At 44.8% G+C, this 24,950-nt stretch overlaps 1 long non-coding RNA gene and 4 other non-coding genes across 8 annotated transcripts; 2 read left to right on the forward strand and 3 right to left on the reverse strand.

Annotated features, from left to right (window-relative positions):
* Positions 1-705: 705 nt before the first annotated feature.
* On the reverse strand, positions 706-777 carry TRNAQ-UUG. Its single transcript has one exon. It is a non-coding gene; the product is annotated as a tRNA-Gln (tRNA).
* Positions 778-2,087: 1,310 nt separating this feature from the next.
* TRNAQ-CUG lies at positions 2,088-2,159 on the reverse strand. The gene has a single exon. It is a non-coding gene; the product is annotated as a tRNA-Gln (tRNA).
* A 1,028-nt stretch (positions 2,160-3,187) lies between these two features.
* On the reverse strand, positions 3,188-3,259 carry TRNAM-CAU. Its single transcript has one exon. It is a non-coding gene; the product is annotated as a tRNA-Met (tRNA).
* Positions 3,260-4,075: 816 nt separating this feature from the next.
* On the forward strand, positions 4,076-4,182 carry LOC119709620. Its single transcript, XR_005259388.1, has one exon. It is a non-coding gene; the product is annotated as a U6 spliceosomal RNA (small nuclear RNA).
* A 2,804-nt stretch (positions 4,183-6,986) lies between these two features.
* LOC119709296 lies at positions 6,987-19,983 on the forward strand. 4 transcript variants are annotated; one of them, XR_005259330.1, is made up of 7 exons: positions 6,987-7,100; positions 8,037-8,233; positions 8,322-9,522; positions 11,767-11,987; positions 12,579-12,696; positions 13,163-15,399; positions 19,902-19,983. It is a non-coding gene; the product is annotated as an uncharacterized LOC119709296 (long non-coding RNA). The 4 variants fall into 4 exon arrangements; XR_005259329.1 differs by having other exon boundaries at positions 12,579-15,399; XR_005259331.1 differs by lacking the exons at positions 12,579-12,696; positions 13,163-15,399; positions 19,902-19,983 and having other exon boundaries at positions 11,767-12,040.
* The last annotated feature ends 4,967 nt before the right edge of the window (positions 19,984-24,950 follow it).

The raw sequence follows: 24,950 nt of genomic DNA on the forward strand, positions 1-24,950 counted from the left end.
GAAAATCAGCCCCGACACAGACAAGGGGTGTTTTCATCACTAGGTTGTGGGAAAATGCAATGAATTGAGCAAACATTTCCATGTGTTCTCTTGAGCAGCTGGGACCTGGATTTCTCCCAATAATAACAACTCCATTTGAAGGTGTTCTGTGTTTTTTTTCAAGGGTTACCTGGCCAGAGGAGGAGGAGCTGTTGAACAGAGCAGGCTTCTTCCTGTTGTTGTGTAAACAAGTGACTTGTAGGACAGGGTTGGAGGAGGGAAGCCGAGTTGTAAGATGTGCTTAGCTGCTCTGGAAATGAAAGGTAACTCCTGAGGGTTTGTGTCAGCGAAGCAGAGGGAATATCTATTTAAATTGTGCACTTTATCCCAAAACACTGCGTTTCTGCCCTTATTTCCCTTATTAGTTGGAAAATAACTTAAAATAATATCCAAATTCTGCACCTCTGCCTGATGAAATTCTCCACAGTGTAAATTCCTCCGCCCAAAAGCATTTAATGTAAAACAGCAGTAAAATACAACGAAACACCTAATTAAAAAGTAGCAAGAATTGTAAGAAGTGTTGTGTCAATGTCATTGCACTGGAGACAATGGGGAAGAGCGGTGATGGCAGCTGATGTCGAGGACAGCCTGCGGGCTGGCTGGAGCCCCAGCGCGGGCCGCTCTGTCCCCGCTGGGCCCTGAGGCAGAAAAAGACAGAGCTGGGGCAGGTTCTACCGAGATTTGAACTCGGATCGCTGGATTCAAAGTCCAGAGTGCTGACCATTACACCATAGAACCGGGCGGTGCCTTTGCCCTCCGCCAGCGCCCGCAATTCATCCAGAGAGAACAAATCCCGCCGGGAAACTGCTGCTGGCTCTGCCCTTGCACCCCTCTGCCAGCCCCCACAATTCATCCAGAGAGAACAAATCCCGCCGGGAAACTGCTGCTCGTTCTGCCCTTGCACCCCTCCGCCAGCCCCCACAATTCATCCAGAGCGGACAAATCCCGCCGGGAAACTGCTGCTGGCTCTGCCCTTGCACCCCTCCACCAGCCCCCAGAATTCATCCAGAGCGGACAAATCCTGCCGGGAAATTCTGCTCGTTCTGCCCTTGCACCCCTCCGCCAGCCCCAATTCATCCAGAGCGGACAAATCCCGCCGGGAAATTCTGCTCGTTCTGCCCTTGCACCCCTCTGCCAGCCCCCACAATTCATCCAGAGCGGACAAATCCTGCCAGGAAACTGCTCGTTCTGCCCTTGCACCCCTCCGCCAGCCCCCACAATTGATCTAGAGAGAACAAATCCCGCCGGGAAACTGCTGCTCGCTCTGCCCTTGCACTTGGGGTGGCCGACGGCAATCTAACACGACCTAAACGCTCTGCTTGTTCCGAGCTTCTGCAGTGTTTGTTGCCTTCACAGAATCGTGGAATGCTTGGGGTTGGAAGGGACGTTGAAGAGCATCCAGTCCCAGCCCTGCCAGGGGCAGGGACACCTCCCACCATCCCGGCTTGCTCCAAGCCTCTTCCAGCCTGGGCCAGGGCCGTGCCACCCTCACAGGGAAGAATTCCTTCCCGATTTCCCATCCGCTCCTCCCTCTGGCAGAGTGCAGCCATCCCCCTTGTCCTGTCACTCCATGTCTTGTCCCAAGTCCCTCTGCAGCTCTCCAGGAGCCCCTCTGGGCACCACAGTAAGGTCACCCCTGGTGTAATGAGGGCAGAAAGCAAACATGAACGCTGGGGAACACCTGCTGTCAGAGACAGCCCAAAAGCTCATCCCTGCAGAGCTCAGCAGCTGCCAGCAGCTTGGCTGAAGCAGAATTCAGAACCGTGTTTCCACACAGGCCATTCAAAGCACAGCAAGAAAAGGAACAATATGCTGTGACATGTCTGAGATTCTTCAGATAATTTGTAAGAAAGTACTAACCTGGATGCAATAAATAATAGATATGGGGGGAAACAGGAAAACTCTGTGATTGGTTACTGTTCTGCTTTAGATGTGTGTTCCACGTGGCATGGGATGTTTCTGGCATTCTAACAGTCCATGAAAAACGCCTTGCAGTCACTTGCCATGGCTCTGAGCAGGAAATAAATGTGTTTGTGGCAAAAACGTTCAGGTTCCACCGAGATTTGAACTCGGATCGCTGGATTCAGAGTCCAGAGTGCTAACCATTACACCATGGAACCACACGAGCTGCCCCCCTGAGCCGCGCCTACTGAGCCAAAACCAGGAAAAGCCAATTCCATGATTCCTATGGATCCATGAACGAGAGCCCGGCCTTGTTTTTCTTCCATGTATTCCACACGTACTCATTCCATGTAAGAATTCCACTGTTAGTTTATCACATTCCACAGCCGTGAAAACAGCCCCACTGAGCAGCACCGTGCCATTAAGTTCATGGAGCCTTTTTCCTCAGCTCATATAATCCAGAGGCCAAACACAGACTTTCAATACCATGACTTCTACGTTTTCACGTTTGTGTTTTTATTTTGCTTTCCTGCATTTTGTGCTGAGAGTCTGCTTCCTATGTTTGGCATTGCCACAATGTTTCATTTAATCTGGCAAGACAGGGAAAAACTACAAACGTGCGCAACGAGCTTTTGATGCCTGATTGAAGACATGGATCTCCTGGGGCAGGTCCAGACGAAGGCATGAAGATGCTCAGAGGAGCACTTCTTCTTTGCGGAAAGGCTGACGGAGCTGGGGCCGCTCAGCCTGGAGCAGAGAAGGCTCCTGGGGGGCCTTTGGTTTATAAGGGAGCTTTCTTATGATAGATAAAGAAGAAACTTTGCACCACAAGGGTGTTGAGGCAGTAGCACAGGGTGCCCAGAAAGGCGGCAGATGCCACCTTGGAAACATTCATTCCATCCTTGCAAACATTCAAAGCCAGGTTGGACAAGGCTCTGAGCAGCTTGTGTATCCCTAATCATGGCATGGGTTGGGACTAAATGGCCTTTAAGGGTCCCTTCCAACCCAAACCACCCTGTGACTACACAGGACCTTCAAATGGCACTAAAAAATGGCTGGAGGCAGCCCAGCGCCCTGTCCGTCCTTTCCTCGCCATAGCTATACCGCATGTCGCCAAGATTTTAGCAAAAACACCTCGCACCAGCCATGCCCCTGTCCCCCACACCCAAAAATAACCAGCAGAGAGAGCGGAGAGGAGAGGACGGGCGCTCTGCCGTGAGAGGGGGAAAAACGAAAACAGTAGTGCTAGCAGAGGATGGTTTCGATCCATCGACCTCTGGGTTATGGGCCCAGCACGCTTCCGCTGCGCCACTCTGCTGCTCATACCATCGACTCTTCCTGCCACAGCTTAGAGCAAGCAGCGCCACGCCGTGCCCGCTCCATCCCGGCCACGCACGGGCACCTTCCCTGCCCGTCCCGGCGGCCACGCGGTCCCGCTGCCGCTGCCCGCCCCAATACAGCACGGTAATGGTTATTAACTTCAACACAAGAAGTTTCGCCGCAGCAGGAGGAAGAAGCTCTTCACGCTGAGGCTGGCAGAGCAGCGGAACGGCTGCCCAGGGGGTGCAGGCTCCCTCTCTGCAGACATTCAGACCCACCTGGACGCGCTCCTGTGCCACCCGCGCCGGGTGACCCTGCCTCGGCAGGGGGCTTTGGTCTCCACACGCGCCTTCCAACCCCAACGATTCTGTGATTCTGCGAAACGGGAGTGGCCTCAGCCACCCGCTCTCGCCACAGCTCAGCAATATTAACTAAATTAGGTCCAAACCACCGACGTGCCGGCGCAGAAAGCGCCACACTCCCAGCTGCGCACAGCCGAGCGGGACTCTGAAGCCCGCCGGGGGTTATTGACACCGAACGGCCCCGGGAGCGGCCCCGGTACCGCCCCGCCCCAGAGTGCTTTGCGCGTATTTGCATACAGCACCGCTATTTGCATAGCCCCATTAGGCCGGATTTGGGGTCTGTACCCCTCTCTCCGCCATCTCCTGCCCGCCAGACCCTCGCTACTGTTGGGGTGATGTGCACGGCTGCTGCTGCTCCCGTCGGCACGGCCATTGTGTCCCAGAGGGTCACCCTGACCTTGCGGAGTCCGAATCCTGGAGGTAGAAATAGCGGCGGGTAGGCAGCAAGATTCGTGCTCGCTTCGGCAGCACATATACTAAAATTGGAACGATACAGAGAAGATTAGCATGGCCCCTGCGCAAGGATGACACGCAAATTCGTGAAGCGTTCCATATTTTTTTCCCCCTCTCATCCCGCCCTCCAAGCCTGGAAGAGGAAAGTTAGGGGTGACCGCGCTCTCCATGACAGGTGAGGGTCAGGGGAGAGGAGACCACCTGGAGCAGCAGCAGGGGAGGCTTAGGTTGCACATCAGGAAGATTTTCTTCATGAAAAGGGTAATTTAACATCAGAACGGGCTGCCCATGGTGCAGTCACCGTCCCTGGAGGTGTTCCAGAAACAGCTGGACACTGCACTCAGTGCCACGGTCTGGTTGACAAGGTGGTGTTTGGTCGCAGGTGGGACGTGATGATCTCAGAGGTTTTTCCAGCGTAACAGATTCTGTGATTCTGTGAGCCCCGTCTGGCACCCAGCAGCTCCCAGGACTCACAGAGACACAGCCAGCATAACAGCGGGTCCCTTACTCCTTCCTGCTGCTCCCGTGCCAAGGTCCCGCTGGCCCTGAAGGCACAAGGACGGGCACTGAGCTGCCGCTGCCTTGGGAGGGTGTCTGAGCTGGCTCAGCCCTCTCTGCACCACACGGAACATGTTCTCCCCAAGAGACCCAGAGGCTCGGGACTGTGGGGGAATAGACTGGAGATGGTATATAAAGTAATCTTACCCCTAAGGAGTTGCAGCTGGGCTAATTAGCAAAATGAGGAGAAGGCCTAACTTCAACAAGCCACAGCTGTAACTAGTTAGAACATAGGAGCTATAAAAGAGTGGGTTGGCTTGTCAACAGGCCACGCCTTAAAGCAGGAAGGGAACTGGAGTCAGTCGGTTACCTGGTGGGAGAGGAAGGATGTGCTCAGAGGAGCTGCTCACCTGAAAACACCGAATAGGTATGAAACTTTTGTAGAAGAAAGAGATGATAGCATAAAAATTCCTGTTACATATATGCATATATGACAGACAGGACCGTACCCCATCTGGGCCCAGAAGTTTTCCCTAGTCCATGCACTGGCTGCAGTAACAAATTCACTATGGCTGCTGTAGAGAATTGACTCACGAATTAGAGTGTTTTTCCTGCGGGGACTGCGACTGTGGTGCTGCCACAGGTTAGTACCTTCTGTATTTCCTCTTGTCCTCACTGTCCCTTGCTCCCTCTGCACGCAGCACAGAGCAGGCTCTGGCACTGCCAGGCTCTCCTGACCACTGCGTGGCACACACATCAAAGATGGGCATTCTCTTGTTCTCACTATTTCCTTCTGAGGATTGTCTCCCCAAAAAGGCTTTATTTTCATGCAGGGTGTCCTAAGCAAAGCAGTGGGACTCTGCTCCACAGAACAGCAAATCCCCCCCCTTGCTCAAGAACTGTTCTGTAATTCACCTTCTTTCTCCACACTGCGGGATCTCACTCTTGTGGGATTCAGTGCTGGCTACCAAAAGAACAGGGCAAAATCTGACAAAAACAGCAGCACTAAAGGCATAGCCAGAGCTACCAGGGGCCAAAAAGCTCGAGTTCCTTTGCCTAGAGTGTGTGTAGCAAAGCACTGAGTCGAGATGGACTGCTTCCCTTAAAGATCTACAGCTACTGTAAGAAAATGGGGAGTTATTTTTGGAATAACTGTTTTAGGGAATAAGTCTTTTATGAAGAGGTAGTGCTTTTTTAGCTTTGGCACTGGGGATTTTGTTTTAATCCAGCCTGAATTCTGTGATGGAGTGAGTGAAGCTAAATGAGGTGGGTGCTTTTTGAAAGAAAAAAAGCAGAACACAGGCAGATGGTGAGGGGGAGAAAGTAAAATAGGAAGCATGAAACAAATATATTGTTAGAGATGCCATTTTTCTGTAGTAAAAATGCTTCAGCTTCTTGGTTTGACTGGTTTTTTTGTTTGTTTGTTTTTTTTTTTACTTCATGTTTTCTGCCTGTTTTATTGCACGTTAGGTACCACACAGCATAATTCAGTTTCTTTTTATGATAAAAAATTATTAATTCTCTTCAGATATTATGATAACAGATAAAAGAAGGAAATTAGGAAGCTCATGTGAAAAAATTTAAATGTGATGAATCATCCAACCACAGCAGTGAACAATAAATGTGAGGAATTCTACTTTGGTTTTACTTGGATTAGGCTGCTCAAGGTGCACTAAGAGTGCAGGTCTTGGCTTCACTTTCCTTAAAATTGGCAGGTATGATTGTCCTTCTCTTGTTTAGATAAAATTATCCAAATATTGCTGGCTAACTTGGTCTGAGTTTTTAGTTATTTATTTTAAAGCGCAGGCTGTGTCAGCACGAGTGCGTGGAGGTGCCAAGAACCTGGTGGAAGGCAGCTTTCATATATGTCAGGGATTGCAAATTCTCACGGCATATTCTTTCTCTTGGTGTCACTGATGCAGTATTTTCACAGGGAGGTCGCATTTCAAACATCTTTCGTTCTTCAGAGCAAAATTCTAGTTTTGTCTTTGAATCTGGCCTTTCAGAAGGTAAGATAACCACACAGTACTTTGGATATTCATCCTGAAAATTGCTGCTTGGGAAAACAGTAGATTTTTTATTCTGCGTTAATTTATACGTAATTTATGGGTTAATTGATATGTAAGTTTGTTATTAAACAAATATTTAAAAAACCATGCCGGGTTATTTCTTCCTCTCGGCTTCAGTGAAGGGCTGAGAAGAGTTTTTTACCTGAGCGCCACTGGCTGCTCCCTCAGGACAGGTTTGGAGCCATTGCCCTGGTTTAACACTTAAAATCCTTTTTTTGTTGACTTTTTCCTTAAAACCGGGGCGGGCCCCTCACGTCAGTCCGCGCCATCAGTGCGCGCCGCCGGTCACATGTCCCTTGTTTACCCCGGTCGCTGCCGGTGGTGGCGGCGCCGCGGCGGGTCAGGGACAGACAGACCGAGCACCGCGCCGGGGGCAGCGGAGATTGGCGTGGGAGGAAAAGGGAATGGCGGCGGGGAAAGGGCGTACCCCGCAGGGCCGCTGTGAGGGCTGTGTGAGGTGCGCTTGTCCGCCCTGCGGAGCGGCGAGAGGGGCTGGTGAGCCCTCAGGGGTGGCAGAAGGCGGGAATGTCTGTGTCTATGTCTATCTTTATCCTAGGAGCGGGATAAAGAGGCGGGAATGGCTCCTCCCGTCATGGGCGGTGTGAGGCGGGAATGGTCCTTCCTCTCCCTTCAGGTGAATGGCCGTTCACCTCCCCTCAGGAGCGGTGTGAGGTGGGAATGGTCCCTCCTCTCCCTTCCGGGGAATGGCCCTTCACTTCCCCTCAGGAGCGGCGTGGGGCGGGAATGGCCCTTCACTTCCCCTCAGGAGCGGCGTGGGGCGGGAATGGCCCTTCACTTCCCCTCAGGAGCGGCGTGGGGCGGGAATGGCCCTTCACTTCCCCTCAGGAGCGGCGTGGGGCGGGAATGGCCCTTCACTTCCCCTCAGGAGCGGCGTGGGGCGGGAATGGCCGTCCCTTCCCCTCAGGAGCGGCGTGGGGCGGGAATGGCCGTCCCTTCCCCTCAGGAGCGGCGTGGGGCGGGAATGCGCCTTTTCCTCCCGTCAGGAGCGGTGTGAGGTGGGAATGGCTCTTCCCCTTAGGGACGGTGTGAGGTGGGAATGGTCACTCCTCTCCCTTCCGGGGAATGGCCTGTCCCCTCCCCTCAGGAGCGGCGTGAGTCGGGAATGCCCCTTTCCTCCCGTCCGGAGCGGTGTGAGGGGCTGTCCCGCAGTCCTTCGCCGTGTTCCGCCGGTTCTCAGCCGTTGTTGCCGCGGGGGGAAGAGCGGAGCGGGGGGCGCGGGGCGGGAGCCGTCGCTGCGGGGCTGCAGCGGGTGCTTGACTTGCGAGGAGCCCGAGGTGTTCGGCCATCAGTCCTCGCTGTGCTGGCTCGGGACGCTGAGGTACCAGCTGCTGTTCTGAGCTGCCTCTCAATAAAACCCCTCCTTTATTTTCAGGCTCAGCATGTCCCTGCCAGCAAAGAGGTGTGGAAGGCCCCTAGTGTTGTCTTTTCTGGAAAAGAAAAAGCGAAGTCTTGATAGAAGAAGGGGAAAACAAGGATTAATGTGGGAAATCACATTGACCTGTGGCTGACGCTTAAGGAAAAGCTGGATTTCAGAAATGATGCAGAAGTCGTAGGGTTTTTACTAGATATGTGAGTAGATTGTCATGATATTCCTCTGTTTTCTAATACCAAGTAAATAATTCTGAATGTTGATACCAGTTGTGTCTTTTCTTTCTAGGTATAACAGCTTCAACTTGTTGTCAAAAGCTCTGCTCTGTCCCGTCTGAGGGTGTGGAGGATCACTGGGAAGGAAGAAAGAGCATTGTCAGCCAGCACTCCTTGAATAGCAGCAGATGGAATGTTAGTGCTGTCCTCTCCTTACTTGGGAAGGGTGGATAAAATATTTTTCTTAGTACCACTTGAAGGACTGTAGCTGAGGTTTAAAATAATAAAAGTTCTATATAAAAAGGAAAATATACAGCTAATTTTAGTTCAATTGAAGATGCTGAATATCTTTTGTTCTTACTTTTGATTTTAGTAGGTGAATGAGTTGGGGTTTGGAAAGCAATTCTATGGCAGAGAAGAATCCTTGGAAGCTAGGTCAGGAGTAAATAAATACCAGTGCTGATGAAGCTGAAAAACTCAGGTGCATTCTTCAAAATAGCATTTTTCTATGGCACTGTCATTTTAGTTTGGAGTGCAGCACTAACTGAACCTCTGGGACTGATTTGATACAGGTGAGACTGAGGGTTTGTGTTTAATTGATTGCTTACTTCAGCCTTCTGAGATGTGAGAAATAATGTGAGAAGTGGTTTGGTAGGAAAACAACTTTGTTGCACTAAAAAGTAAGGCAGTGAGGCTTTGGAACAGTCTCATGATATCAGTGTGAAGGTTCTAAATCGGTCCTAAATCCCACCAAGTTCACAAAAGGCTGGACAAATGATCAGGCATGTACACAGTGGTAATGATACAAGGCTAAGGAGCAACACCTGCCTAAGGATGGGGAGAGTCAAAAATAAGAAGAGTTTAATGAGGCAGGCATCCTAGGACATGCTGTGTTATTCCAGGGGATATTTACCTACCAGGAGCAGTTGTATAACCTCACGTTGAGGAAAATGGTTTGTGTTTCAGTGTCTGGACCCCACATCCGTGGTGCCACTGTTGGGTTTGTCTTTGGGTCACAGGATAGCAGTGAGATAGAGTGCTGATGTCACCGAGGTTCTTGCTGCTGTGGGATGTCCATACAGGGGTCAAGTCAGCTGCCCTAACTCCTGTTGGGCATATTAAAAGTAAGACCAAACTCAGTTGCTAGCTCATTGTTTTCAGAAATCTGGGCAAATGGTTTTCTCCAGAAAGGAGCAGTGCTTCTGTTGATGTGTATTTCTTTCTTGTTTTCAAAGGTGTGGCACTGTGCTTCCTATTGCAGGGAGGCGATGCAGGTGGGTATTTCCTGCTTTCCAGGCTCTTGGCTGTCATGCTTTCCTGTTGTTGGTTTGGGCTTTACCAAATATGTCTTTTCATTCTGTGCTCGTGAGGGTCAAGAGAAGAGCAAGGAGCAAGGTCCTATTGTAGGTGCTTTGTGGGCACATTCAGAATTCATAATCATAAAGCTGCTGTTGTATTCTAGGCTTTTTACTCCCGACTCTAATTTTAGGTTGGCTAAACACTAGCTATTAAGGGACTGCACACATCAAAGACAGTGGAGGAAGAATAATTAAATTCAGCTTCTTTGGTGGCTTAATGCTTGGTTTCTGGCTTGGTTTTGGAGCCTGATGACATTGGCTTTCAGCAGTTGCAGAGAATGAAGTTGATTGGGGTTGTTCAGCCTGGAGAAAAGGAGATTCAGAGGTGACCTCATCACTCTCTGCAGCCTCCTGAAGGGTGGCTGTGCTGAGCTGGGGTCGGTCTCTTTCTCCGGGACACAACAGACAGAACAAGAGGACACAGTCTCAAGCTGCGCCAAGGGAGATCCAGGCTGGAATTAAGGAGGAAGTTTTTCACAGAGAGTGGTCAAACACTGGAATCATCTGCCCAGGGAGGTGGTGGAGTCACCATCCCTGGATGTGTTTAAAAAAAGCCTGGATGTGGCACTGGGTGCCATGATCTAGTTGAGGTGTTGGAACATGGGTTGGACTGGATGATCTTAAAGGTCTCTTCCAACCTAGAAATTCTGTGATTCTGTGATGGAGAAACAGTGGGGGAGTCACATAGATTCTTGCCAGGTGAAATGGAATGGTTTTTGGAGTTGTGGCTATTTTGAGGAGTTGGCAGGTTGATGTAGCAGGAAGGAAGGAATGTACAGAAATCCTGATTTAAAGGGCCATTAGCAGGGCAAAGCCAAATGCAAGGGTTGCCAGTCCACATCCAGTATGGTTTCTGAAGACAGTCAGTCCTTCTCCAGTGCTTCTCCTGTTATTAGTGTCTAACTTTAACATTTGGAATTTAACCAAGCTTATTTAAAATTATTTTCTGGTGTACATGTAACAATTACAAAGCTGTCAAAGCAGATAATAAACAATATTTTTTTAAATATATGTTATTTGCTCTAACATTGAAAAGTAACAAGCCACAGTAGTTGAACAGGATTTTTTCAGGAAGCTTTGGGGAATTTGAGGTTCTTTTACTGTTGCAGTAGTTGAATGATATGGATTAAAAAATTCCTTTACTGTGTTAAAAGACACAGTCCATGATCAAATCCCAAGAAAGTTCTATCATGAGAATTTATCTCTTTTGTTTTTCCTCAGTTCAGTAAAAATGAAACAATACAAATACAAAATGCATACTCAGAAGTGTCACAGCAGTTCAGAGAGGATGGCTGAAGTGTGCAGTAGGATGAGCTGGTGTCAGTCAACCAGATGTTGAAGCCCTGATTTGTGGGAGTCTTCAGCCTGTGCCCGTCTCTCCTGAAATGGCACTGGTAGCTCCTTTTGTAATGATTTTTGCTCTGCAGCTTTCCTCGTAGCTGTGGTGCTTCTGTGTTGCAGAACTTCTCTTCCCCTTGAGTAATGTGTCCTCTGCAAAGCCGTGTGATCGCTGTCCACACAAGGCAGTTGTAAAGTGCATTCCCTTGGAAAGCAAATAAACAATCTCCAGGGAAGGTCCAGCAAGCTGTTAATGCTGCACACTTACCATGACAAAGATGAACAGCTCAGGAGTTTCTTAGCAAGCAGGAAAGTGTAAGTTAAATTTAAAAGAAAAAAGGAAAGGGGAAAAAAAAAAGCCTGATAAATATAACCTGCTTGGTACGTCAGCTTCCTGTTCTCTCCAAAAAAATCAATTTTCGGTGCCTTGTTTTGACTAGTTGCAATTTTTAATTGACCTAAAAGATTCTGCATGTACTGCTTTTGATCTTTACTGTTCATTGTTTGTTTTTAATTAAAGAAAGGGGAAAAAAAAACAAAAGAGAAAACCAAAAACAACCACCCCCCACCCCTCTCAAACCACAGTCTGTGGTTGTTTCACTAATGTGACTTCAAAGGGACTGTAACACAGCTTTTCCTTACAGACAATTGAGTGGTTAGTTTCAGACAAATAATTTATTGTCATGCTGAATGTTGGTCTGTATTTCGCTGTAGTGAAACCTCTGTTTATATATCATAAAACATAAGATGTTGGTCTCTTTATGTGTGTTGTACATCGAAAAGCACAAATGCACTGACTGGGATATTTCTTCTTATTTCCAGGTTAGAAGATTGTCCTGGGGGAGTGCACTTCACTAGGCACAGTGAAACAGCACAGACTTATTTCATGTTTAGGTATTTAAATGTCATATTGGAACTGTTATTACTGTCTTGCTTTTCAGGGTGAGCAGCAAGAAGAAAATCAATTTGCATAACAATCCAGGGGCAATTTTTACTCCATTTTGATTTTGCCAGGAGGATATTGTGAACTGTGAAGAGTTACTGTAAGTTGTGTGAAATTCCACGTTGTGTTGAACAGCACATTAAACTCACTTACCTAAAGTTTTATTGTGTTATGTCAGTGTTTAAGTGTGTGGAGTGAATTATTTCCCTGGAAGAGCCTGTACAGAGTTTTCTGAGGAGCAACAAAAGAGGACAAGCCCAAGTGCTCATAGTATTGCTAAACTTAGTCAGAATTGCCAATTATCTTAATGACTGAGTTCCTTACATTTTATTTAAAACTCAGAAGAGTTAAGATAGAAACAATATTCTAGTGTCAATTGCAGCATCAAATGTGCTTCCATCTGAACGTGTTTCTTGGAATGCTTCTCTTTAGGGAGCTAATGTAACATGTCCCATATATTGCAAGGCATTTGTGCAGTTGATTGATGGCCTGGAAGATGATGGGTAAAAATGCTGGACTGCAGATTGCATTGGTGCCTTGGAAAAAATGAGTAATTGAGATCAGCTACTCTGGTGCTTATCTAAAATCTTCTGTGATTGAATCATTTGATGTCTCGCTTTGCTTTTGATGGTACAAAAGCTGATACACGAGCTGATACATGATGCATCTTCGTTATTTTCTTCTGTAACAGAGATGAAATAAGTGGAGTGCTTTCAGGAACTGAAGTTCTACAGAACGCTGTTGGTGGTTCTGAATGTTTTGTAGTTATTGTGAGCAATCCTGGAAAGGTTTTGAGCCGAGCAGCTGAGGTTGGTACAGCATTCAGGGTATTCAGTGTATGGTTGTCAGAAGCACAGAAACTTCCAGTGTTCTGATTTTAACTTTTTTTTCTTTAACCACACACTTGCATAAGCTTTCAGGTCTTGATCTTACAGTGTTCAAGCCAGCTGGGCTTTCCCACCAACTTACACTAGAACAGCCTCTCTGTGGGGAGAAATTCCCCTAATTAGATCATTGTACTCTGCATTCAGCTCTTTAAATGAGCTACTTCACTGGCTGTAAGAAACTGCTGTTGCTCTTAAATATTACCTTGATGCTTTTGAAGTACCTGCATTCAATGTTGCTTTATGAACATTTGATTTTACTCAAAATGTTGTACAGATAGATTAAAAAAAAAAGATTGAGAAGTTGAGAAGACAGTTTTTTGATACTTTTTCAGAATGAAAATGCCACTTCCTCTGTATTTGTGTTCTCTCTTTGCTCTGTACCTTTCAGATTTTATTTTGACCAAACAATGACTCGTGTAAATAACTCAGTTTGGCTGATGAAGAAGTGTGGCTGGTGACACTTATGCTCAGTGAAGGGTCTTCCAGTGCTCTCAGATTTTCAGTTGTTGGTGTCATTACAGAGAGAAGGGAACAGGACTCAGCCTTCCATTACATTTTCCTCCAAAGTCTTCAAGATCAGAAGAATCCCCAACTGCTTATTCTCAGCCAGTTCAACCTCATTCTTGTGCCTTTTAAAATTCACACTGCAAATATTTCTATTATTTAACAACTTACTGTTATGCAAGTAGAACAATTCTGCCAGTACCTGATTTGTTGGCTTGTAAATTACTGGTAGGAGGATTATTCCTGCTCATAGTACTGGAATATAGTACAATTCCTCCCTTACTGGGGCTTCCCCAAACCTCCCATCACACTGACACTTCATGCTGAAGAAAAATCAAGAGAAAGTAGACTTCTAAGCATTTCCTGTTGTAATGTTACAGTGTGACAGATGATGTATTTGGGTTGCTGTATGAGCATATCCTTTTGAATCTCTGACTTCTGCAGAGCAGAGTATTATCATTGCTGTTTTCCAGTGAAGTTAGCAGAATGGTGAATGGAAATGATTCTGAAACAAGATTCTTTCTTCTGATGGATATGATCAGCAGTGGCTCTGCTTTAGCCAAAATGGCCAAGTAAGGCTTTCTGCTGCTGTGGGTCTATGAAAAGTGTGGAATTTGACTATGTTCAGATGTCAGAACTAAACCCATAAGAATTGCTTACTCTCTTATTTCATTGATACATTAAAAATATACTTGAGGAAAATTACTTTAAACAGAATCATAAATTGTTGTTGGCAATACTGAATACTTAGGGCATAAACCTCATAATAAACCTATAATGTTAAATGTGAGAATTTTCTCTAGAGATTTTTAGTGGAAGTAGCTATAAAACCACCAAATTTTAGTTTTGTTTCTGTTTGTAAAGTGGACTTACTGTGCCAGTTGGTTTCCTTAGAACCCTGGCTCTACCAAATCTCTTGAAATGGGAGTATTTACATGCATAAACTGGGAAACTTCCTCCAAATAAGGGCTGTTCTGCTCTGTGTTGAACTTAAATTTCAAACCATTCGTTAAATAACTGTAGTTACAATGCACTGGCTTTCATAGTACTAACTAAATCTTCCCCTGCTTTTAGCCTTTACAAGAAGCTATTTCCTAAAATCACAGTAACTACAGTTGTGCTCTTAGCTCACATAATGTAGTATCACCTGAAAACTTTGTGTCTTGCTGGGGAAAGGTAGTCTGGCCTGTATTGTGATTTACTTCTGTGGTAAAAATCCCCTACAAAACCAGAGGAAAAATTGTTTCAAATAGCTCTTGCAGATTTCTTGATGAAATAAGGAGTTTTGCAGATCACCACAGACCTGCTGGAGAGGGCAGCAAAACTGAGGTGAGCTTCTGGAATAAGGTACTTGAAAAAACAGTGTTTCAGTGCTCTGTTTTCTTACCAGTTCAAATTGCTGTTTAATTCTCTGGCTCTTCTCTTACTCTGAATGCTTGTAAGTCTGTAAAGCTTGATCAGTCAGCCAAGAGGAATGCTGCATTGAGGCATAATATTTAAGAATGTAACAGGGAGGCAGGAACCTGGCTTTATTCTGAATGCTTCAGACTTAGTAGAACATCATGTGTTTTATCTTGTGGTAAAATTGAAATATGAAGTATGACTTTTATACGCCATGATCATTTGTCTGATTTAATTTAATAGTATGAAATACTATCGTCAGTGTGATGATGATGCTTGTTACTACTTTTGCAAGAGGCTTTCATGTCCTGTGCCCTGTTTTGGGCTTCTAAATCAAGACACCCCAAACAAGTTTCAGCTGTTTGTTGTATTAAGCACGTTCTCATGAGTCACTGCTGAAAATACTGATCAGTGGATAGCAGGAAGGAGAATGCATCAAAGGAGGAATTCCAGAGGTTGGAGAAGTGGAGTTTCAGTTTGAGATGTGTAAATGAAATGTGGGGCAGAGAGGAATGGTGAACCTGAGCACTGTTTGTGGTTTGTGTCCTGTGCCAGCACAAGCCTGCTTCCTCTCTTTCCCCCTGTCTCAGCAGAAGCAATTAATTACATTTGTAATTCCAGAGATTCCTCACCACTACAGCACTCAGAGCCCTGGCAGGGAGGATTGTGGTTTCACAATCCTGAGGATTCAACAGATAAACTGGACTCTTCTGAGATCAGGTAGAGCTGCTAAGTGTGAGAAGTTACATGTTCACCACCTCAGGTCATAGAGCAACACTTCTTTCTGTAGTTCTTGTGCATGGATGTAAAGCTGCCTTGTATTTGAGATGCCAGAATCGTCTGCTCTGCTCAGTGCTGTGTGTCATCGTGCTCTGTGTGCACTGCTCAGTGGAGCTGCAGCCAGAGACTGCCCAGGGTGTCTGGAAATAAAGAGTGCAAGTGTTTTTGTGTGTGTGTGCACACAGCTTGGCTCTCCAGTTTATTTTATGAAACCTTAAACTAACATGAATTGGAAGGGACCTCTGAAGGTCATCTCATGCACCCTGCCCCAAGCAGGGCTGACTCCAGGCTTGGATCAGGTTACTCAGAGCCTTGGCCTTCTGAGAACTTGGCTATTTTATAGAATTTTGAAATGTTTCATAAAACATAGGATCCAGAATGATTTCATCTTGCATTCCTGTTTTCCATTTTTCTTTTTTACTCTTACTGTAGCAGTCACAGTCCTGATCCATGGCTTTTAAGATATGGGAACCCTTAAAACGCATTCATGGGGGGCAACTTAATACAGACAATTTCTGATTTCAATGGCTTTGTCTGTAGTAGGTAACAGTGCACGCATGTGGAGATGTTTAGGTGTTTAGATTTATCACAAAGACCTTTGTCTGGCTTTAGGGAGAGGGTATGGTCTGAAGTGAGATCACTGCAGGCACTGTGTTAAGTCATCTTTTTTATGTGGTTTCTGTTGTGTGTTTGTAAACATCTGTCTATAGTAGCAAAAATACTTTGGTAGGTGTGTTTGCAGTAAGCAGAGACAGTGAAGAATTGGAGTCTCTTGTATGGATGGATGTGGCTGTTGAACTTAGTTACATTGGTTCTTTGGCTTCAGTCAGGCTAAGTGACAAACTGCAAATGCTTTCCTAAAAACATGTTGGGCTTAGATGTTTTAGATCTAACTAATGAAGTAATTGTTAGGCTATTTTCTGAAGTTAGTGTGTATTCCTGTTCTTCATCCCCACATCCTTGGCATACCTGTTCAATCTATCCTTGCTCTTCCTGGTTCTCTGCACAAATTTCTTTCCCCTCCTGTATGCTCCTTCTTGGTTGGTCAGCCTTGGTGCAGACATCCAGCAGAAGAATTTCATCACTGTTTGTAAGCTTTGCTTAAATAATCATTTCACAGCAGTTTTTGACATGACCTATTTTTCAAATGAACACAGCACTTCTTATCTTAGTGTTACTATCTTCAATGGCAAAAAATAAAATCCTGTTGTAGTAGGATTTCTTGGAATTTAAAAATTCCATCATAGGATAAACTCGACCTGGCTTTGAGTATGCTACAATAGTGTTTAGCTTGTGATTCAGCTGTTGATCTGGGATGACTTAAAGTCAATCTCTGCAGAGCAACTCTGATAATTCTTGTGCTGGTTTAAATCTCAAATTAGCTAAAAGTACTTGGGGATAATAGAGTGCAACATATTTAATATATTCCAGTGAGTTGTCTTTCCTTTTTTTTCCAGAAGGGCAGATGAAAATACAGGTTGCAGTAGATAATTCTCATAGGTCAAAGTGGTTCTTGCCTGTAACATCCTGATTCAGTGTGTTGTGTGGGCTGGCAGATAGGAGTTTGGCTAAGATTTGAGTAAAAATACCTCGCCAGGTTTGTGAACTTTGCTATAAATTAAGACAGCTGCAGGTGTGTTTTGTGAATGTGTAGAAAAAAATAACTCTTCCTGGAATTCATATAGCTGTTGTCTCCCTGTATCTAAAATCATCCTAAATCAGCATTTTTTAAAGTCTTATTGTACAATAAAGATTTGCATAACTTCATTTCAAGACTGATGAATTACAAATAAATATAGGAAATGCAGGAATATCTTCTTTTTTTAGGATAGCTTCCAAAAGCCATAGCCAGAAGAGGATCTCTGATGGAAGTCAGAAGTGCTCTGGTGAATGTGCCCCGTGTTCTGTCAGACCCGTTCCAGGGCTGCCAGGCTATCCGGGGTAACAGTGGCTCTGGGGTGGAGCAGGGGCCAGGGTTCATGTTCCAGCTCCCACAGCTGCTGCTGCTCTTCCCTCAGTCTCCCACAGCCTCTGACACGCTTTGAGTCCGTGTGATAACCTGGAGACAGGAACTCACCTGAACACACCCTCACAAGGGTGGTATCTTTGGCTGGGTTGTTTTATTCCTGTCATTGCTTTCATGTGGTTTGTTCTCAGTCACACCAGGGAGGTGCTGCGAGGCTGGGAACCAGTGGCAAGCCCAGGAAATTGCACCAACCCTGGGACTGAGCTGTGGGCTAAACATTGATCTGTGACATGAAACACCTTTTCACCTTGTAGTCATGCAGAAAAGCACTGAGGAAAAAGCTGATCCAGCTATTCAGATTATCATGTCGAGTTATTCTGGGATCTTAAGCAAATAATACCTATTTTTGGTGACAAATTTAAAGCCTATTGAGCATTAGAAATAGGATATTAAGGGTTTAACTTAAAATTTTGAGCTTCCAGAATAATGCTGATTTTAAGAACTTGTTTCTTCATTTGCCTATTCTGCCTCATGCCTTCCTAATAAAAACAAACAAAAAAAAACCCAAAAAAACCCCCCAGGTGTTAAAAGGAAAAAAAAAAGTTTGTGATGATACTTCGTAGATGTTTTAAATTCACTTGTTTCAAATTTTCATTACTCTTTGATATCAGATAGTTGTGGTGTAAAATAGCAAAGGTGAGTTCCAAACTGCAGGGCAGTATTGCTGTGTTTCATGGTGAGATGACACCAGGGTGAATTTTGTGTTTAAAATTCTGTATTGAGAATTGGAAGAAAAAAAATCTTTTTAGATAGAAAAATGTGTCTCTTTTGGATGTCCAGTGATCCTCTCTCCTTCCCTGCTTCCATCCATCCTAATCTTGGTTTATTCAGTTACAGCTGTGAGTGATGTTTTTCTTCCCCTCTTGTCGACTCAAACCCTGCCTCTGCAATTACTGCAATTGTTTTATTGGGGGAAAATAGCCTTTCAGTCTTTTCTTACAAAGGAAGAAATTTAATGGAATGAGATTTTCAGCTGCATTTACATGTCTGGGTTTGTGTAAAGACCAACAGAATCACAGGTGTCTGATTTTCAAAAAAAAAAGTTGATAAACTGAGGCAAAAATGTCATCTGTGGAAGAAATTGAAGGCTGTTAGTGGTGTTAATTACAGGAAGAATGTTCTCACCTGCATTTGCTTTTTTCTTTCATCAAAATGGAGCCAAAATCAAAGCATGGGAATGCATAAATCATGGGGCATTGCAGAAACACAGTTTGTTGGACAAGGGCTATTAGAATAGGAGACTTGAAGAGCCCCTGAGGTAGTGGGCTACAGTTGCTGCACTTGGGGTGTTGTCCTACTGACACAAACTCAGTTCAGAATGCTGCCTGCAAAGCCTGGCCCACCCGAGAGTGAGCCAAAGCCCCCTGCTGTGAAATTAAGGAAAACACCTTTATATTCAGCAACATTCCTCTGAAAAGCTGCACACAAAAAGGTCAGGCCCAAAGGTCAGGCAGGAGGACCATCACTGGCACTAAACTTGCAGATAAAATCATTTCTGCAGAGCTCTGTACCAATATATGACTAAAAATGCATCGAATAATGTGCCGCAGGTCAGCCTGCAGAATTGTGCCTACATCAATAATCTATTTGATTCCTGCACATAACTTCTTCCTGAGTGTTTTCTGGGGAGGAAAACAGCCTTCTTAAGGCAAATAAAGGCCATTTGAGTGAAAAGTGCCATTAGGGACGTGATGAGGGAAAATACAAATAGTCCCTTGAAACTGATTAGTAGAAAGTTAAAAATTCATTAGAATCCTGGAGCCTGCCAACACACTAATTAAGTTGTTGAATTGCTGAGCTCCTCCAGTCATCCCCAGCACTGACCAGCCCCAGGGCAGTGACAGCAGTCTACAGGTCAGGGCTTGTGTAGCTACTCTATTTACAGACAGGTTCTAAATTTAATAGTGGTTTACAAATAGATTCTGGGTGAGAAACTTTAATGATGATCTGTGAAAGTTGACTGATTTTGTGTTTGTGTCCTTGGGAGAAAGGGCAATGTGTGTGTGAGCTGCAACTTACTAATATTTCAACTCTATTTTAAACTCTCAGTTTCTGGTTTTATTTATATCTAAGAATCCTGTTAGAAAGTGGCTGGATTTTATCTGCAAAGCTTTTGCACTCGGCGAGTTTCAGGTGGCATAAACAGCTTGTGATAAGTCAAAAAAGTCCTGTAGTCCTGTAGCTGATGCTGTGGAATGGGCTCTGCTGTGTTCTTGATGCATGTTGCTGTTTGTCTCTAATGCTGCAGCCCATCCTCAGAAAAGTGCCTTTAAAAAATTGAAGTGCAGTTTAAAATTTTGTATATTATGGTCTATATATTTATTACACACGTAGAAATGCTTCTTTTCATGTTGACTTTCTATTGAGCAAACTTTGCTCTTCTGATGTTTTGGGTTTGTTGGTTTTTTTTTTCCAGAGCCACGTGTTCAGGGAGGTTTGGGTTGGACATTGGGAAAAGATTCTTGTTGCAGAGATCAGGAGACTGTGGGGCACTGCCCCAGGGCTGCCAGAGCTCCAGGAGAGCTGGGACAACGCTCTCAGGGTGGGATTGTTGGGTGTCCTGGGCAGGGCCAGAAGTTGGGCTGTGGTGATCTCTGTGTGGGGGGTCTCACCCCCGGATTGGGGTGACCCCGAAAGATGGAAAAGTCTCTCCTCCAACCCGTGCCTTCAAAGAAAGACTCAGCAGTCCTCTGTTGTCCGGTCTCAAGGTTGTTTATTGTTGGTTATCTAAAAGATTCTCTTCCTGAGCTGCTGTGGCCCGTTCAGCAGGTCAGACAAAGGCACACTGCCCTCCCAGGGGCTGCTGCCATCTTTTATATCACACATTATGTGTTACATGTTTATACCTTTTCCCCAATTCCTATCATCTATATTGAATGGTGACTTTCTACTCTAAACCAATCTGTGAGTGCCAACATCACCAAAGACATGGAGGCTGGGAAGGAGAAAGGAGGAGGACAGGGCACACGCAAATCCCTCCATCTTAGAACCCCTGACCCCCATGTACAAAACTTGGACCCCTGTGAACAAAATCCTTCCTTTCACTTTGTGACTACTTCTACTACAATACCTAAACTTGTGTGAGTGGCTTGTAATTCTTTATACAGAGTTGGTGATTTGCTCCACGGGCTAAGATCAAAACCCCACGTGTGTCTTTGGCTGCATGCCAGGGTCTCAGAGCCCTCTGCCAGTGGCTCTGGCTATCCAGGGCACCCAGAGGGGTGTCCTGGGTTCCCACATCTGTGGGTCTCTTCCAGCTCAGGATAGATATTCTGTGATTCCTTGTCCCAGTTCTGCACCTCACTCAGAGATTTGATAACAGGCGATGAAAAACTGTGTGCTGCTGACTGCAGTGACTGTAACAATTACAAGCAAATTGTTCCACATTGCTCTTGTGCTCCGTTCTGTCCCGATCCAAACAGGCAGCTCCCCTGGCAGCGGGGATGCCCCACAGAAGGCCCTGGATGGAATGGGGGCACTTGGAAACACTGGTGAGAAACTCTGGGTCCTCAGCACGAGGTGGGGGTGTTTATTTGGTGGTTGGAATACAGTCTGTTGCATCATTCCTTTTCTGAGACTGAAATGAAAATAGAGTATCAAATTAACCACAGGCTAATTGAATTAGCAAAATAAATTGAGGTGGAGGAGATGGGCTTTGAAGGGCCCAAGTCCTCAGCACAGAGATTTATTCCTCGTTGAACATCTGTCAGTAATTACTGTCTCGGAGCATCAGTAGCTTCTGGCCACAGACTCTCTGCTGGCTGTTCCTAACACAACCCTCAGCTGGCCTTTGACTGGTGAGACTCAGCTTCATTTTTCTGCTCCTGATTGAGGTATTGCAGTGCCTGTGTGTTGGTGTTCTGAAGCTCTGCTGAAGGGAACTGTTATCCTCATGTGTGGTTCTGTTTTCCCCAAGGGTCTCACCTTTACAGTGCTTATTATGCATCACCCAGGTGAACATGTAGAAGTGAGTGACATCTTTCTGCCTCAATATTCTATATTTGCTGTAGATATAAATTGCTTTTCATTGATTTTTTTTTTCTTTCCTCCCTGTGTCAAAAGACTTTGGTATTGATATTTGGGCAATATTTCTTTTTTTTTTTTAAGGTAATCTCAGACCTGTCTGTGCTGTCCATTTTGTATTGCAAAGCATGTTAACATGAGTCTGAATCTTGAAAAGATTCCTGTCTCTCCTGTCAGAAATGTTTGTATTCTCCCCTTGCCTTTCTGGAGGTTGCTTGAACACCTTGTGATGTGCACAGGACTCAAACAGAATCTGTCCACCACAATGTTTGTTTGGGGTTTTTTTCCTAAATCATTCTAAACAGCTATTTGTTGTTCAATTATTCTCCTCCCAGAAAGAAGTCAATAGTGTGACTTTCTCTCTCTCTGTCTTTTAACAAAACTTTAAATGATTTATGTTTTAAAGATTAGGTGTAAACTTCCTTCAGTTTCATAGAAAAAGCAATTAAATATAAGAACCATTCTGAATATTTTAAGATTTATTTGGAAAGTGAGAAAACCTTTGGGGCCAACCCTGAGACTGAATGTACTTCAGTATCTTGTTTTGTCTTCAGGAAGGACGTTCTCAAGCAGCTCCATCTTATGTCAGTGTTACAAATGCAGCTGTGCAAGACTGGCTCTTGGTAGATTTTGGTATAAACAGAGACCAGAGGTTGGTTCTTGTGTTGGAGGACTCCTAACAGGGATGGAAAATGTCCTATTTTAAGTTGTTCAGGCTCTGGCTACACATTAAAAATACCGATGCTAAATACTTTATATGGATGTGGAAAGCAGGGCTGCTGTCATCATATTCCTTATAGGATCTTTCTTTGTGTGCTTTGAATTCAGCCAGTTTCTTTATAGGCATCTTACAATATCTGTTTATGGAACATGAGGTTGTTCTCACAGTGCTTTTGCCTTATTACATGATTTCAATAACATTTGTCTCTAGTGAAAACAATTGCAATTTCTTAGCCTTTGTGTAATAGTTTTTCATACCTCAGTATCTCAGTAACTCTCTTCTGAAGTTTGCTTTGTTCTGCAGTTATCCTGTTAGACACAGTAAGAAATATTTCAAAGACAGATACAAAGAAAAATATGTCTTTACTTTTCAATGTTACTTTCTTTTTGGCTTTCTATTGGCTGAGGAAAAGGCATTGATTTTAAAACAAGTAAACCCAAACCAAATTGATTTTGATAAAAGCTTCATTTCTCTCAGACTGAAATGACAAATTTCAATTAGAAGGCTCTATCATGAAAAGACTATTTTAAAGCCTCTTTTTCTTATTGATTCTTGTTAGTTTACTCTTGGTTCTGGTTTTGATTTACCTTTGGCTATGTTTCATGTAGTTAATTCACAATTTAATTCAAAGAGAGTTGCTGTACATATCCAGCAAAGAGATAGGATGAACATTCCAGTGCAGAAAAGGCAATAGAACTTGGAGAAAATTCTTGCAGTAGAATTGTGGCTCATAACTGACAGCAGTTACTAATGATCAGCATTCAATCCGATGAGTGCTGCTCTGATGAGACCTGCTCCTGATTATGCTTCAGGACTTCATTGTGTGGAACTCTTGGCTAGAAGTGGGTAACAAAACTTCAGTGCTTTTGAATCATCAGGTCCAATTTTAAGCATAAAATAGAAGCCTGAAGAATAATTAACTATTTCTTTGGCAAAGCTCTGGGTCATGCAAGGCTGGATTGCAAAGCAAGGGGGGTTTGCATTTCCAGTCAACAGACACTGCTGCAGCTTCTAAAAATCCTTCTGTGGTGTTGCAGTGCAGAGTTCCTTTCTGAGTGATTACCTGGGAGAGGGGAACGGATGCTCTCTGTTCAAGGCATTTGAGTTTTCATTGTCTCACAACACACGGAGGATTTGGGTTTTATCCCTTTGGTCACTACGAAGTTCCAGCATGGCCGAGTCGACCGCTCGCCTCCTCGAACTGCTTGAGGTCAGTTGTGCTCTTTGCAGATAAGAATTAATTAGCCTGATTATTTTTCATAGCTTTTGGATGGCTTCCCCACCTGGAGAGGAGCAATTCCTCTGTGTCAGTGAGTGACTGCTGAGCCAGAAGCTTTCTGCCTTGCACTTGTAAGAAGTGCTGACTGGTTCTTTGGGTTGTGTTAGGAAGCAGGCAGCCTGAGGTTAGAATGCAGAGGATAATAAAGCAGTTCCACAGACGAGCTGGCCAGCCCAGCGAGCTGCTGCTGGGTGGCTTTGGCTTGTGCAGTGCTCATTTCCCTTCTCTCCCAGGTCAATAGCACGTTGACAAGTAGCAGCTCAGGTAGCTGTGTTTGTCCTCCTCCCTGTTCCTCCTACAAAAAATATGTTCTTCTGGGTGTCTTAGGTTTTTTAAAAGTATTGCACTTTACAGCTTTATTACTTAGAGAGGTGTGAAAGTCATCCATAAAGGAAAAAAAATGATAACATTTGAGGTACAGCAGTATATTTCATCCTGTTATTATTAAAGTAACTTCAGAAACTGGCTGGGTGTATCTGGAGAGCTTCCCACCATCCCATATTTGCTGTTTTCAATATTTTGCAGCAATTGCACAGTGCTTTTTTAACAGTTTCCCCTTGACCAAAATGCATTTGTGAGAAAAAGACTAAATCACAGCACGAGTCCTGCTAAGTTTTACACACCTTGTTAAATTTAAGCACGTGAAGAGCTCCAGGATAGTTATTGGGATTACTCAAAAATGTGGCTGTGGGTTTGAGGCTCTGTTGGAGGAAGCTGTTACTGCTTAAGGGGCTTCTCACCTTGGGAAAGGAAAGAATGTGCTTGTGAGGTGCAGGGATAATAATTTGGGAAATCTTTCTTCATTCAGTTGCACAGGGTCTGGTGTTTGGAGGGCTCGTTTTGTTACATCACACGTGAATGTTACTGAAGTGATTCTGACAATTAACTTTGTAGGATTTTGTTTACTAAAAATCAAATCTCACTGGAAGCCTGGGACACTTGCTGTAATAAAAAGATTATGGATAGCTCCTGATGGCTTTTAAAAGCTGTTTAATTGCTGGTTGTGTCAAAGTAAGCAATTAAGGTCACTTAATCTACTTGATTATTCATCATATTCCTCCTCTAGTAGTACTCTGTGCTTGGGATCTGTGAAAATGCATCTTGAGAAGCTGCTGCACTCATTCATAGCCCTCAGTGCAGGGCATACGTAATAAGAAAGAAAACTTCATTCTGTGGCAGTGCAAGCAGCTGTGAATGAGTGCCCTTGTGTTGCTACAGCAGGGGCTTCAAGGAAAAATGAAAAAGTCTAAAAATGCGTAGTCCTTTAAAGGCAGGCAGGTCACATAAAACAGCATTAATGGATTAGCTCTGAGATGGTGCTTTCACATTTCTATTAACCTCAGGCCAGATTGTTTCAAGATTAGATGGTACAGGTGCTTCATTTCTGTGATGCTGATGCTGCATAATATGATGGGGACTGGATAGCATTGGGTTGCTTGGCA

This window comes from Motacilla alba, chromosome 18 (genome assembly GCF_015832195.1).
Source record: "Motacilla alba alba isolate MOTALB_02 chromosome 18, Motacilla_alba_V1.0_pri, whole genome shotgun sequence".
Taxonomy (NCBI): domain Eukaryota; kingdom Metazoa; phylum Chordata; class Aves; order Passeriformes; family Motacillidae; genus Motacilla; species Motacilla alba.